The following is a 14,460-nucleotide window of genomic DNA, read 5'->3' as shown; positions in this document are numbered from 1 at the left end:
AAGAGAATCATTGTTACACCTGCCAATTGCTCGCCGTTAACCACAGCCACATTTTCAAGCTTCCTCTGGCCCAGTTCACCTGAAGCGGTACACCATTATTTGTCGGCTTTGAGACCTTCACTGTACTCCTGCCGGGAGCACCTCGAGTTTGCCGATGTATTTCGCCTATTGACGAGGCATTTGGCTACCTTAAGAGAGTCATAGTTACTCCTACCACTTGCACCCAGATTTATCACTGTCACATCCTCAAGCTTTCTCCGGCCAGTTCACCACAAGCGATACGCCATTATCTGTCGACATAAAGTGTTTCACAGTACTACTGCTGGCAGCTCCTCGGTTTGCAGATGTATTTCGCGTGTTGACGAGGCATTTGGCTACCTTAAGAGAGTCATAGTTACTCCTGCCACTTGCTCCCCGTTCTACCACAGTCACATCTACAAGCTTACTCTGGCCAGTTCACCAGAAGCGATACGCCATTATTTGTTGACCTTAAGACTTTCACAGTACTCCTTGCGGGAGCTCCTCGGGATTGCCAATGTAATTCGCCTTTTGACGAGGCATTTGGCTACCCTAAGAGAGTCATAGTTACTCCTGCCAGTTGCTCCCCGTTTTACCACAGTCACATCTACAAGCTTACTCTGGACGTTCACCAGAAGCGATACGCCATTATTTGTTGACCTTAAGACTTTCACAGTACTCCTTCCGGGAGCTCATCGAGAATGCCGATGTTTTTCGCATGTTGACGAGGCATTTTTCTACCTTAAGAGAATCATTGTTACACCTGCCAAATGCTCGCCGTTAACCACAGCCACATTTTCAAGCTTCCTCTGGCCCAGTTCACCTGAAGCGGTACACCATTATTTGTCGGCTTTGAGACCTTCACTGTACTCCTGCCGGGAGCACCTCGAGTTTGCCGATGTATTTCGCCTATTGACGAGGCATTTGGCTACCTTAAGAGAGTCATAGTTACTCCTACCACTTGCACCCAGATTTATCACTGTCACATCCTCAAGCTTTCTCCGGCCAGTTCACCACAAGCGATACGCCATTATCTGTCGACATAAAGTGTTTCACAGTACTACTGCTGGCAGCTCCTCGGTTTGCAGATGTATTTCGCGTGTTGACGAGGCATTTGGCAACCTTAAGAGAGTCATAGTTACTCCTGCCACTTGCTCCCCGTTCTACCACAGTCACATCTACAAGCTTACTCTGGCCAGTTCACCAGAAGCGATACGCCATTATTTGTTGACCTTAAGACTTTCACAGTACTCCTTGCGGGAGCTCCTCGGGATTGCCAATGTAATTCGCCTTTTGACGAGGCATTTGGCTACCCTAAGAGAGTCATAGTTACTCCTGCCAGTTGCTCCCCGTTTTACCACAGTCACATCTACAAGCTTACTCTGGCCGTTCACCAGAAGCGATACGCCATTATTTGTTGACCTTAAGACTTTCACAGTACTCCTTCCGGGAGCTCATCGAGAATGCCGGTGTTTTTCGCATGTTGACGAGGCATTTTTCTACCTTAAGAGAATCATTGTTACACCTGCCAATTGCTCGCCGTTAACCACAGCCACATTTTCAAGCTTCCTCTGGCCCAGTTCACCTGAAGCGGTACACCATTATTTGTCGGCTGTGAGACCTTCACTGTACTCCTGCCGGGAGCACCTCGAGTTTGCCGATGTATTTCGCCTATTGACGAGGCATTTGGCTACCTTAAGAGAGTCATAGTTACTCCTACCACTTGCACCCAGATTTATCACTGTCACATCCTCAAGCTTTCTCCGGCCAGTTCACCACAAGCGATACGCCATTATCTGTCGACATAAAGTGTTTCACAGTACTACTGCTGGCAGCTCCTCGGTTTGCAGATGTATTTACGCGTGTTGATGAGGCATTTGGCTACCTTAAGAGAGTCATAGTTACTCCTGCCACTTGCTCCCCGTTCTACCACAGTCACATCTACAAGCTTACTCTGGCCAGTTCACCAGAAGCGATACGCCATTATTTGTTGACCTTAAGACTTTCACAGTACTCCTTGCGGGAGCTCCTCGGGATTGCCAATGTAATTCGCCTTTTGACGAGGCATTTGGCTACCCTAAGAGAGTCATAGTTACTCCTGCCAGTTGCTCCCCGTTTTACCACAGTCACATCTACAAGCTTACTCTGGCCGTTCACCAGAAGCGATACGCCATTATTTGTTGACCTTAAGACTTTCACAGTACTCCTTCCGGGAGCTCATCGAGAATGCCGATGTTTTTCGCCTGTTGACGAGGCATTTTTCTACCTTAAGAGAGTCATTGTTACACCTGCCAAATGCTCGCCGTTAGCCACAGCCACATTTTCAAGCTTCCTCTGGCCCAGTTCACCTGAAGCGGTACACCATTATTTGTCGGCTTTGAGACCTTCACTGTACTCCTGCCGCGAGCACCTCGAGTTTGCACCTTGCACCCAGATTTATCACTGTCACATCCTCAAGCTTTCTCCGGCCAGTTCACCACAAGCGATACGCCATTATCTGTCGACATAAAGTGTTTCACAGTACTACTGCTGGCAGCTCATCGGTTTGCAGATGTATTTCGCATGTTGACGAGGCATTTGGCTTCCTTAAGAGAGTCATAGTTACTCCTGCCACTTGCTCCCCGTTCTACCACAGTCACATCTACAAGCTTACTCTGGCCAGTTCACCAGAAGCGATACGCCATTATTTGTTGACCTTAAGACTTTCACAGTACTCCTTGCGGGAGCTCCTCGGGATTGCCAATGTAATTCGCCTTTTGACGAGGCATTTGGCTACCCTAAGAGAGTCATAGTTACTCCTGCCAGTTGCTCCCCGTTTTACCACAGTCACATCTACAAGCTTACTCTGGCCGTTCACCAGAAGCGATACGCCATTATTTGTTGACCTTAAGACTTTCACAGTACTCCTTCCGGGAGCTCATCGAGAATGCCGATGTTTTTCGCCTGTTGACGAGGCATTTTTCTACCTTAAGAGAGTCATTGTTACACCTGCCAAATGCTCGCCGTTAGCCACAGCCACATTTTCAAGCTTCCTCTGGCCCAGTTCACCTGAAGCGGTACACCATTATTTGTCGGCTTTGAGACCTTCACTGTACTCCTGCCGGGAGCAACTCGAGTTTGCACCTTGCACCCAGATTTATCACTGTCACATCCTCAAGCTTTCTCCGGCCAGTTCACCACAAGCGATACGCCATTATCTGTCGACATAAAGTGTTTCACAGTACTACTGCTGGCAGCTCATCGGTTTGCAGATGTATTTCGCATGTTGACGAGGCATTTGGCTTCCTTAAGAGAGTCATAGTTACTCCTGCCACTTGCTCCCCGTTCTACCACAGTCACATCTACAAGCTTACTCTGGCCAGTTCACCAGAAGCGATACGCCATTATTTGTTGACCTTAAGACTTTCACAGTACTCCTTGCGGGAGCTCCTCGGGATTGCCAATGTAATTCGCCTTTTGACGAGGCATTTGGCTACCCTAAGAGAGTCATAGTTACTCCTGCCAGTTGCTCCCCGTTTTACCACAGTCACATCTACAAGCTTACTCTGGCCGTTCACCAGAAGCGATACGCCATTATTTGTTGACCTTAAGACTTTCACAGTACTCCTTCCGGGAGCTCATCGAGAATGCCGATGTTTTTCGCCTGTTGACGAGGCATTTTTCTACCTTAAGAGAGTCATTGTTACACCTGCCAAATGCTCGCCGTTAGCCATAGCCACATTTTCAAGCTTCCTCTGGCCCAGTTCACCTGAAGCGGTACACCATTATTTGTCGGCTTTGAGACCTTCACTGTACTCCTGCCGGGAGCACCTCGAGTTTGCACCTTGCACCCAGATTTATCACTGTCACATCCTCAAGCTTTCTCCGGCCAGTTCACCACAAGCGATACGCCATTATCTGTCGACATAAAGTGTTTCACAGTACTACTGCTGGCAGCTCATCGGTTTGCAGATGTATTTCGCATGTTGACGAGGCATTTGGCTACCTTAAGAGAGTCATAGTTACTCCTGCCACTTGCTCCCCGTTCTACCACAGTCACATCTACAAGCTTACTCTGGCCAGTTCACCAGAAGCGATACGCCATTATTTGTTGACCTTAAGACTTTCACAGTACTCCTTGCGGGAGCTCCTCGGGATTGCCAATGTAATTCGCCTTTTGACGAGGCATTTGGCTACCCTAAGAGAGTCATAGTTACTCCTGCCAGTTGCTCCCCGTTTTACCACAGTCACATCTACAAGCTTACTCTGGACGTTCACCAGAAGCGATACGCCATTATTTGTTGACCTTAAGACTTTCACAGTACTCCTTCCGGGAGCTCATCGAGAATGCCGATGTTTTTCGCATGTTGACGAGGCATTTTTCTACCTTAAGAGAATCATTGTTACACCTGCCAAATGCTCGCCGTTAACCACAGCCACATTTTCAAGCTTCCTCTGGCCCAGTTCACCTGAAGCGGTACACCATTATTTGTCGGCTTTGAGACCTTCACTGTACTCCTGCCGGGAGCACCTCGAGTTTGCCGATGTATTTCGCCTATTGACGAGGCATTTGGCTACCTTAAGAGAGTCATAGTTACTCCTACCACTTGCACCCAGATTTATCACTGTCACATCCTCAAGCTTTCTCCGGCCAGTTCACCACAAGCGATACGCCATTATCTGTCGACATAAAGTGTTTCACAGTACTACTGCTGGCAGCTCCTCGGTTTGCAGATGTATTACGCGTGTTGATGAGGCATTTGGCTACCTTAAGAGAGTCATAGTTACTCCTGCCACTTGCTCCCCGTTCTACCACAGTCACATCTACAAGCTTACTCTGGCCAGTTCACCAGAAGCGATACGCCATTATTTGTTGACCTTAAGACTTTCACAGTACTCCTTGCGGGAGCTCCTCGGGATTGCCAATGTAATTCGCCTTTTGACGAGGCATTTGGCTACCCTAAGAGAGTCATAGTTACTCCTGCCAGTTGCTCCCCGTTTTACCACAGTCACATCTACAAGCTTACTCTGGCCGTTCACCAGAAGCGATACGCCATTATTTGTTGACCTTAAGACTTTCACAGTACTCCTTCCGGGAGCTCATCGAGAATGCCGATGTTTTTCGCCTGTTGACGAGGCATTTTTCTACCTTAAGAGAGTCATTGTTACACCTGCCAAATGCTCGCCGTTAGCCACAGCCACATTTTCAAGCTTCCTCTGGCCCAGTTCACCTGAAGCGGTACACCATTATTTGTCGGCTTTGAGACCTTCACTGTACTCCTGCCGGGAGCACCTCGAGTTTGCACCTTGCACCCAGATTTATCACTGTCACATCCTCAAGCTTTCTCCGGCCAGTTCACCACAAGCGATACGCCATTATCTGTCGACATAAAGTGTTTCACAGTACTACTGCTGGCAGCTCATCGGTTTGCAGATGTATTTCGCATGTTGACGAGGCATTTGGCTTCCTTAAGAGAGTCATAGTTACTCCTGCCACTTGCTCCCCGTTCTACCACAGTCACATCTACAAGCTTACTCTGGCCAGTTCACCAGAAGCGATACGCCATTATTTGTTGACCTTAAGACTTTCACAGTACTCCTTGCGGGAGCTCCTCGGGATTGCCAATGTAATTCGCCTTTTGACGAGGCATTTGGCTACCCTAAGAGAGTCATAGTTACTCCTGCCAGTTGCTCCCCGTTTTACCACAGTCACATCTACAAGCTTACTCTGGCCGTTCACCAGAAGCGATACGCCATTATTTGTTGACCTTAAGACTTTCACAGTACTCCTTCCGGGAGCTCATCGAGAATGCCGATGTTTTTCGCCTGTTGACGAGGCATTTTTCTACCTTAAGAGAGTCATTGTTACACCTGCCAAATGCTCGCCGTTAGCCACAGCCACATTTTCAAGCTTCCTCTGGCCCAGTTCACCTGAAGCGGTACACCATTATTTGTCGGCTTTGAGACCTTCACTGTACTCCTGCCGGGAGCACCTCGAGTTTGCACCTTGCACCCAGATTTATCACTGTCACATCCTCAAGCTTTCTCCGGCCAGTTCACCACAAGCGATACGCCATTATCTGTCGACATAAAGTGTTTCACAGTACTACTGCTGGCAGCTCATCGGTTTGCAGATGTATTTCGCATGTTGACGAGGCATTTGGCTTCCTTAAGAGAGTCATAGTTACTCCTGCCACTTGCTCCCCGTTCTACCACAGTCACATCTACAAGCTTACTCTGGCCAGTTCACCAGAAGCGATACGCCATTATTTGTTGACCTTAAGACTTTCACAGTACTCCTTGCGGGAGCTCCTCGGGATTGCCAATGTAATTCGCCTTTTGACGAGGCATTTGGCTACCCTAAGAGAGTCATAGTTACTCCTGCCAGTTGCTCCCCGTTTTACCACAGTCACATCTACAAGCTTACTCTGGCCGTTCACCAGAAGCGATACGCCATTATTTGTTGACCTTAAGACTTTCACAGTACTCCTTCCGGGAGCTCATCGAGAATGCCGATGTTTTTCGCCTGTTGACGAGGCATTTTTCTACCTTAAGAGAGTCATTGTTACACCTGCCAAATGCTCGCCGTTAGCCACAGCCACATTTTCAAGCTTCCTCTGGCCCAGTTCACCTGAAGCGGTACACCATTATTTGTCGGCTTTGAGACCTTCACTGTACTCCTGCCGGGAGCACCTCGAGTTTGCACCTTGCACCCAGATTTATCACTGTCACATCCTCAAGCTTTCTCCGGCCAGTTCACCACAAGCGATACGCCATTATCTGTCGACATAAAGTGTTTCACAGTACTACTGCTGGCAGCTCATCGGTTTGCAGATGTATTTCGCATGTTGACGAGGCATTTGGCTACCTTAAGAGAGTCATAGTTACTCCTGCCACTTGCTCCCCGTTCTACCACAGTCACATCTACAAGCTTACTCTGGCCAGTTCACCAGAAGCGATACGCCATTATTTGTTGACCTTAAGACTTTCACAGTACTCCTTGCGGGAGCTCCTCGGGATTGCCAATGTAATTCGCCTTTTGACGAGGCATTTGGCTACCCTAAGAGAGTCATAGTTACTCCTGCCAGTTGCTCCCCGTTTTACCACAGTCACATCTACAAGCTTACTCTGGACGTTCACCAGAAGCGATACGCCATTATTTGTTGACCTTAAGACTTTCACAGTACTCCTTCCGGGAGCTCATCGAGAATGCCGATGTTTTTCGCATGTTGACGAGGCATTTTTCTACCTTAAGAGAATCATTGTTACACCTGCCAAATGCTCGCCGTTAACCACAGCCACATTTTCAAGCTTCCTCTGGCCCAGTTCACCTGAAGCGGTACACCATTATTTGTCGGCTTTGAGACCTTCACTGTACTCCTGCCGGGAGCACCTCGAGTTTGCCGATGTATTTCGCCTATTGACGAGGCATTTGGCTACCTTAAGAGAGTCATAGTTACTCCTACCACTTGCACCCAGATTTATCACTGTCACATCCTCAAGCTTTCTCCGGCCAGTTCACCACAAGCGATACGCCATTATCTGTCGACATAAAGTGTTTCACAGTACTACTGCTGGCAGCTCCTCGGTTTGCAGATGTATTTCGCGTGTTGACGAGGCATTTGGCAACCTTAAGAGAGTCATAGTTACTCCTGCCACTTGCTCCCCGTTCTACCACAGTCACATCTACAAGCTTACTCTGGCCAGTTCACCAGAAGCGATACGCCATTATTTGTTGACCTTAAGACTTTCACAGTACTCCTTGCGGGAGCTCCTCGGGATTGCCAATGTAATTCGCCTTTTGACGAGGCATTTGGCTACTCTAAGAGAGTCATAGTTACTCCTGCCAGTTGCTCCCCGTTTTACCACAGTCACATCTACAAGCTTACTCTGGCCGTTCACCAGAAGCGATACGCCATTATTTGTTGACCTTAAGACTTTCACAGTACTCCTTCTGGGAGCTCATCGAGAATGCCGATGTTTTTGGCCTGTTGACGAGGCATTTTTCTACCTTAAGAGAGTCATTGTTACACCTGCCAAATGCTCGCCGTTAGCCACAGCCACATTTTCAAGCTTCCGCTGGCCCAGTTCACCTCAAGCGGTACACCATTATTTGTCGGCTTTGAGACCTTCACTGTACTCCTGCCGGGAGCACCTTGAGTTTGCACCTTGCACCCAGATTTATCACTGTCACATCCTCAAGCTTTCTCCGGCCAGTTCACCACAAGCGATACGCCATTATCTGTCGACATAAAGTGTTCCACAGTACTACTGCTGGCAGCTCCTCGGTTTGCAGATGTATTTCGCATGTTGACGAGGCATTTGGCTACCTTAAGAGAGTCATAGTTACTCCTGCCACTTGCTCCCCGTTCTACCACAGTCACATCTACAAGCTTACTCTGGCCAGTTCACCAGAAGCGATACGCCATTATTTGTTGACCTTAAGACTTTCACAGTACTCCTTGCGGGAGCTCCTCGGGATTGCCAATGTAATTCGCCTTTTGACGAGGCATTTGGCTACCCTAAGAGAGTCATAGTTACTCCTGCCAGTTGCTCCCCGTTTTACCACAGTCACATCTACAAGCTTACTCTGGCCGTTCACCAGAAGCGATACGCCATTATTTGTTGACCTTAAGACTTTCACAGTACTCCTTCCGGGAGCTCATCGAGAATGCCGATGTTTTTCGCATGTTGACGAGGCATTTTTCTACCTTAAGAGAATCATTGTTACACCTGCCAAATGCTCGCCGTTAACCACAGCCACATTTTCAAGCTTCCTCTGGCCCAGTTCACCTGAAGCGGTACACCATTATTTGTCGGCTTTGAGACCTTCACTGTACTCCTGCCGGGAGCACCTCGAGTTTGCCGATGTATTTCGCCTATTGACGAGGCATTTGGCTACCTTAAGAGAGTCATAGTTACTCCTACCACTTGCACCCAGATTTATCACTGTCACATCCTCAAGCTTTCTCCGTCCAGTTCACGACAAGCGATACGCCATTATCTGTCGACATAAAGTGTTTCACAGTACTACTGCTGGCAGCTCCTCGGTTTGCAGATGTATTTCGCGTGTTGACGAGGCATTTGGCTACCTTAACACGTTCGCTGCGGTCGCCAGTGCGAGCCGCTAACGCGCGAGGCGGACGCTTGTAAGCGCACGTGCGCTGAGAGCTGAAATCATAGCCCTGCGAAACCTGTAAGTTTGTGGCGAATAAACTAGATGCCGCCAGCTGATTCGTTTGGAGTTCGTACGCTGGCTACCAGAGGCGCAGCGTTCCACTCAGTCAAAACAGTTCGGGGCTAGCTGCCAGGAGCGCTGCAATCACTTCTCTTTGCAGCCGCACGGCCTTCTATGATTTTTATTTCGAGGAAATAACTTTACATAGTTACCGACTTAGCTCGCCACTGTATCTTTTCATAATTCTTATGGATGAATAAAACTTTGTTCTGCAAGGGAAGTCAGCAGTTTCAAGTTATAATAAGATACTGCTGGAATTTATATTTCGTAATCCATACCTGGCTGAATACAAATTATGAACACGCCTAAATTTTGATCGCAAGACTAATGTCTAGTTTTGCGACAAATTCACGTTGTGCACGAACGTAATATTGGCAACGAATATAACGTCTGCGGAAGAGGTGCTAGATATAGAAATACAAGTACACTTTAGCTGCATGCCGATCATGTGATAAATGCTGCCTGCTGTCTGTCGCTTATAAGCGTTACATGCATTTATTGCAAACAATTCTAACAAAGCCCCTTATTTATTTATTGTATTGCTAACTGGACAGAAAATGCAATTCACACAAGTGACAAATCCACTCCATTGAAAAAGAATTAGTCGGAAAACACCAAAAGATTTATAAAACGAAGAAAAAGAAACAGGACTCGTCTGCAATGTGGTGCTATGGAAACCCAATCACAAATATATACATATTATAAAAATGACTGTATGTGTATGTATGTATGTTCCACATCTCCTCCTACTGGACCGATTTCAACGAAACTTGGTACACATATTCCTATTATCGGAAAACTATCACTGTAGGGGTAAGAACCACATACGACACATACGTCAGGAGATATGACGTCATGAACAATGTAATTCGTCAAAAACGGCCGCATCATGTGACGATATTCCACATCTGCTCCTAAACTAGTACACCGATTTCAATCAAATTTGGTACAAATCTTCTCTAAGGTAATGAATCATTTGCTATCGTAGCAAAAACTACTTACGATATATAGTTCAGGAGATATGACGTCATAAACAATTCTGTTCTTGAATAACCGCAACATCAGGTTTGTGATTTCTATTTATTATGTCATTACTACTAAAGCTATTCGCGAAGAATTTTGCAGAGGATATGCATATATACCACTAAATGTAGCTTTGAAATTATATCATAGTATGACACGTAGTACAGGAGATATGACGTCAAAACTATGAAACGCACGAAAATCCGTCCCACTATGCATGTGGTTGTAGTGTATTACGTCTGTAATACCAACTCCATTCGCAACTCATTTTGCAGTTTCCTAATATTCTTCCCGGGGAACATGGAAAATTATATTCTTGTGGGACACATAGTACAGGAAATATTATGTCATGAAGATTGACCTGTGTAAAAACGGAACTGAGATGAATGGAAAATAGATAGCGATAGAACAGGAGGCGATGGACAGAGAGAGAAGAAGCAGATGGACTAAAATAAGACAGGAATGAATACACACCCGGGCAACGCCGGGCACTGCAGCTAGTAACAAATACGTTTTCAAGGTGTAGAGGTGATGTTTTTATAGCAAACCACAAATAAGTCCACATACGGTACTGTACAGAAACATCATATTCTGAGCAACCAATGTAACTATATTTACATGGCTATCAAATAAAACAAACACTTTACAAATCAAACACAAACAGATCTTCCTCTGTAGATACGACGTCCCATTACATTATGGATGTGTAATTGTGCAGCAGTTCAAACAGAATCCAGGTTGGTTTGGACACGTTATACACACGTATGGTGTATCCGTACGCTTGCCCCGTGCCGCGCACGTTTTACATCGCTTCCGCATAACTTGCTTCGTCCCTTCCGTTGCGTCCCGCTTTTGCACAACATGTGTGTCTTTACATTTGTTACGCACACCTTTTGTAACGTCCATTGGTGGAAGTAGTCCCTTTATTATTTGTATTCTATAATCATACAAAGTCATATTATGCCCTGAGTATTTATTATATAGGTAATGTGCATTGAACATTAGCATGTCAACTACATGGAAGAATAGTTTCTTTGGCCAGCGGATTGTCTTTCGTTCACATAAATAATAAGACAACATCTGGTCCTGCCTATCGGTCCCAGACATACAACTATTATATCTGATAATTGGCAGTGGTTTCGCGACTATTTGCTGGCGTGCATTCTGCACACGTTCCATTGTATTGGGGTATTCTGTGGAAATATAGGAGACCTCTCGTCTATCCTTCCATTTGCCGATCATTACCCCGTCCGAATATCGTGCTATGGTGTCCCCTTTCCCCAGCTTGGCGCATACCACGTCTTTAGGGGTATTTTTCCTATTTACCCTTAGTGTCCCGGTGCAATGTGTTTTTGCATTCAACAGGGTTTTAGCTAAGGCAAAGCTGTTGTAAAAATTGTCCATGTAAATGTGATGGCCAACATTCACCTTCTCTTCTAACAAATGCAATACTATCTTTTCAGCATGCCCTTTTCCCCCCATATCACCACGCATCCCCGTGTACACAGCGCATTTATTGATGAAGCCGTCTGGGTTATTTAGCATGTACAATTTGATGCCATACTTATTTCTTTTGTTTTTTATGTATTGTCTAAATGACAATCGTCCCCTCCAAAGAATCATTGATTCATCTAAAGAGAGATCCCTACCTGGATAATACACATTACACATTTTGTTGTTGAAATAATTCAATATAGGGCGTATCTTATACAGTCGATCATTTGGTTTCGGTTCTCCTGACTCTGGATTTTTTGCAAAATGCAATGCGCGTAAGATCAGCAAATATCTGTCTCTGCTCATACTCATCGTTATTCCTTTATTTTCGAACAGCGGATCCCTCTTCCAGTAGTCTTGTAGTCGGGCACATTTGACATTACCCATATGTAATGAAATCCCCAGGAAGACAAGTATTTCTTCTATACTTACGGGTTTCCAATTACTAATTCTAGAGCCCTCTTGTGTATTTGCGCTCGCAAATATATTCCGTGCGTTATCATTTGTTTCGTCAACTATGAGCTGCAGTATGTCATCTGTAACCAGTAGCCTAAAGAAATCCATTGGCGTATTGCCAGCAGGCTTCATCAACAAACATTCTGCTTTCGTAAACGGGTGATACTGCATCCCATGTGGTTCTTCATGCCACGTAACACCTGGTTTGCTTACCTCTGCGAGCGCTGGTTCTTTATCGTCGGCGATTTCCTCATCATCGTCGCCCGTATCGTCCGATTCCGAACTGTCACGAAACATACTGGACAGTTCTGCTTCCACACTGTCATCACTGTGGTCTGTTTCTGCAGTCTCCAAATGCCAGTCACCCTCATCTGGTTCGTCCTCTCTGAACTCTACATCACTATCTTCTAACACACGTAGTAACTCATGGTCAGTATATTGGTCACTCTTCCTACACTTTTTCGCGTTCGAAGGCCCCGGTGTCGGTTCAGTCGCCGCCATTGCAAACAATGCACAACACAGACGACAAAAAACGAAAACACACAACTGCAGACAGGAACACGTTACGTGATATGTCGTTGGTTACTTGAACTAACACGAGTGCACAGCCGAACAAACTAAACTGAGAACTCTGCTAGTGAACGCGCCGCTGATATGCGTCAGCCGCAGCGAACATGTTGACGGCGTAGCGTGATGGTCAAGCGCATTGCTCACGAAACAGTCGACCTGGAATCAATCCCAGGTGCTTCCTAATTTTTTTCAATTGTTTTCATTCTTATTTTCCTTGGTTTCGTCAGATTTTTCAACTATTTACCGTAGAATTTAAATACATTCAAGTAGTATATTTATATAACTAGGCGAAAGTTTTAATGAAAATAAAGATTTTAAAGATTCTTGTGATTACGTGCGCTACTTTTTATTCATTACGACAGTAGAAGTTTTGCCATTTTTATGGTGACATATCATAGAAACATGTGAAACATATATGTTTCACTCTAGGCACATTTTATGAAGGCATTGTTTGAGCAGTTACATTTCTCTGCAACATGCTTCATTGGAAAGCACACTTAATTCACGTTTTAAAACTAAGGTGTTTCCTCTAATAGTTTGGATGCAAACCAAGCGTACTAGATCATAGGGGTGTCCACAAGAGCACTGAATTGATGCAGCACGGTCGAATGTATTTTAATTGCATCTTCTCTTGATGATACCTCTCGCTGTTGTTGGAGTTATTCAGGGGCACTTTGTAATCTCTTAATTAGATTTTTGACTTGACGATAGAAATATACATCTACCGTAAATAACCGAACACTCTGAAGATACGAAGTAAAATAAAAATGAGAAAAAAAAATCAGGACGGACCTGGGATTGATCCCAAGTCGCCTGTTTCGTGAGCAATGCGCTTGACCATTACTCTACGCCAATAACGACGAACAGAGCGCTAAAGAGGGTATAGCCTCCTATAGTGCTATCGGAACAACTTTCGAGAGCATGTTCTCCTTTCCTATGGCCAACTCAGGCGAAATATTTCGGGCACGTTATGTGGAGTCCCACCTCTTTCTAGAAACAATTCGGACGAAATCGGCGTGTCCCAGTTGGCGACCTCCCCTAGTGAGAACTCAGCTAGCGAGCGCACCGCTTATAAGTGTTACCCGCACTGGCTTGCTGATCGCGGCAACGCTTATGAGCGTCAGCCGCTCTGGCGTGTTGATCGCGGAAACGCTTATGAGCGTCAGCCGCTCTGGCGTGTTGATCGCGGAAATGCTTATAAGCGTCAGCCGCAGCGAACGTGTTAAGAGAGTCATAGTTACTCCTGCCACTTGCTCCCCGTTCTACCACAGTCATATCTACAAGCTTACTCTGGCCAGTTCACCAGAAGCGATACGCCATTATTTGTTGACCTTAAGACTTTCACAGTACTCCTTGCGGGAGCTCCTCGGGATTGCCAATGTAATTCGCCTTTTGACGAGGCATTTGGCTACCCTAAGAGAGTCATAGTTACTCCTGCCAGTTGCTCCCCGTTTTACCACAGTCACATCTACAAGCTTACTCTGGCCGTTCACCAGAAGCGATACGCCATTATTTGTTGACCTTAAGACTTTCACAGTACTCCTTCCGGGAGCTCATCGAGAATGCCGATGTTTTTCGCATGTTGACGAGGCATTTTTCTACCTTAAGAGAATCATTGTTACACCTGCCAAATGCTCGCCGTTAACCACAGCCACATTTTCAAGCTTCCTCTGGCCCAGTTC

The sequence above is a fragment of the Schistocerca nitens genome, chromosome 12, assembly GCF_023898315.1.
Source record: "Schistocerca nitens isolate TAMUIC-IGC-003100 chromosome 12, iqSchNite1.1, whole genome shotgun sequence".
NCBI classification, from domain to species: domain Eukaryota; kingdom Metazoa; phylum Arthropoda; class Insecta; order Orthoptera; family Acrididae; genus Schistocerca; species Schistocerca nitens.
The sequence above is the reverse complement of the archived record's forward strand: the minus strand, read 5'-3'. Positions refer to the sequence as shown.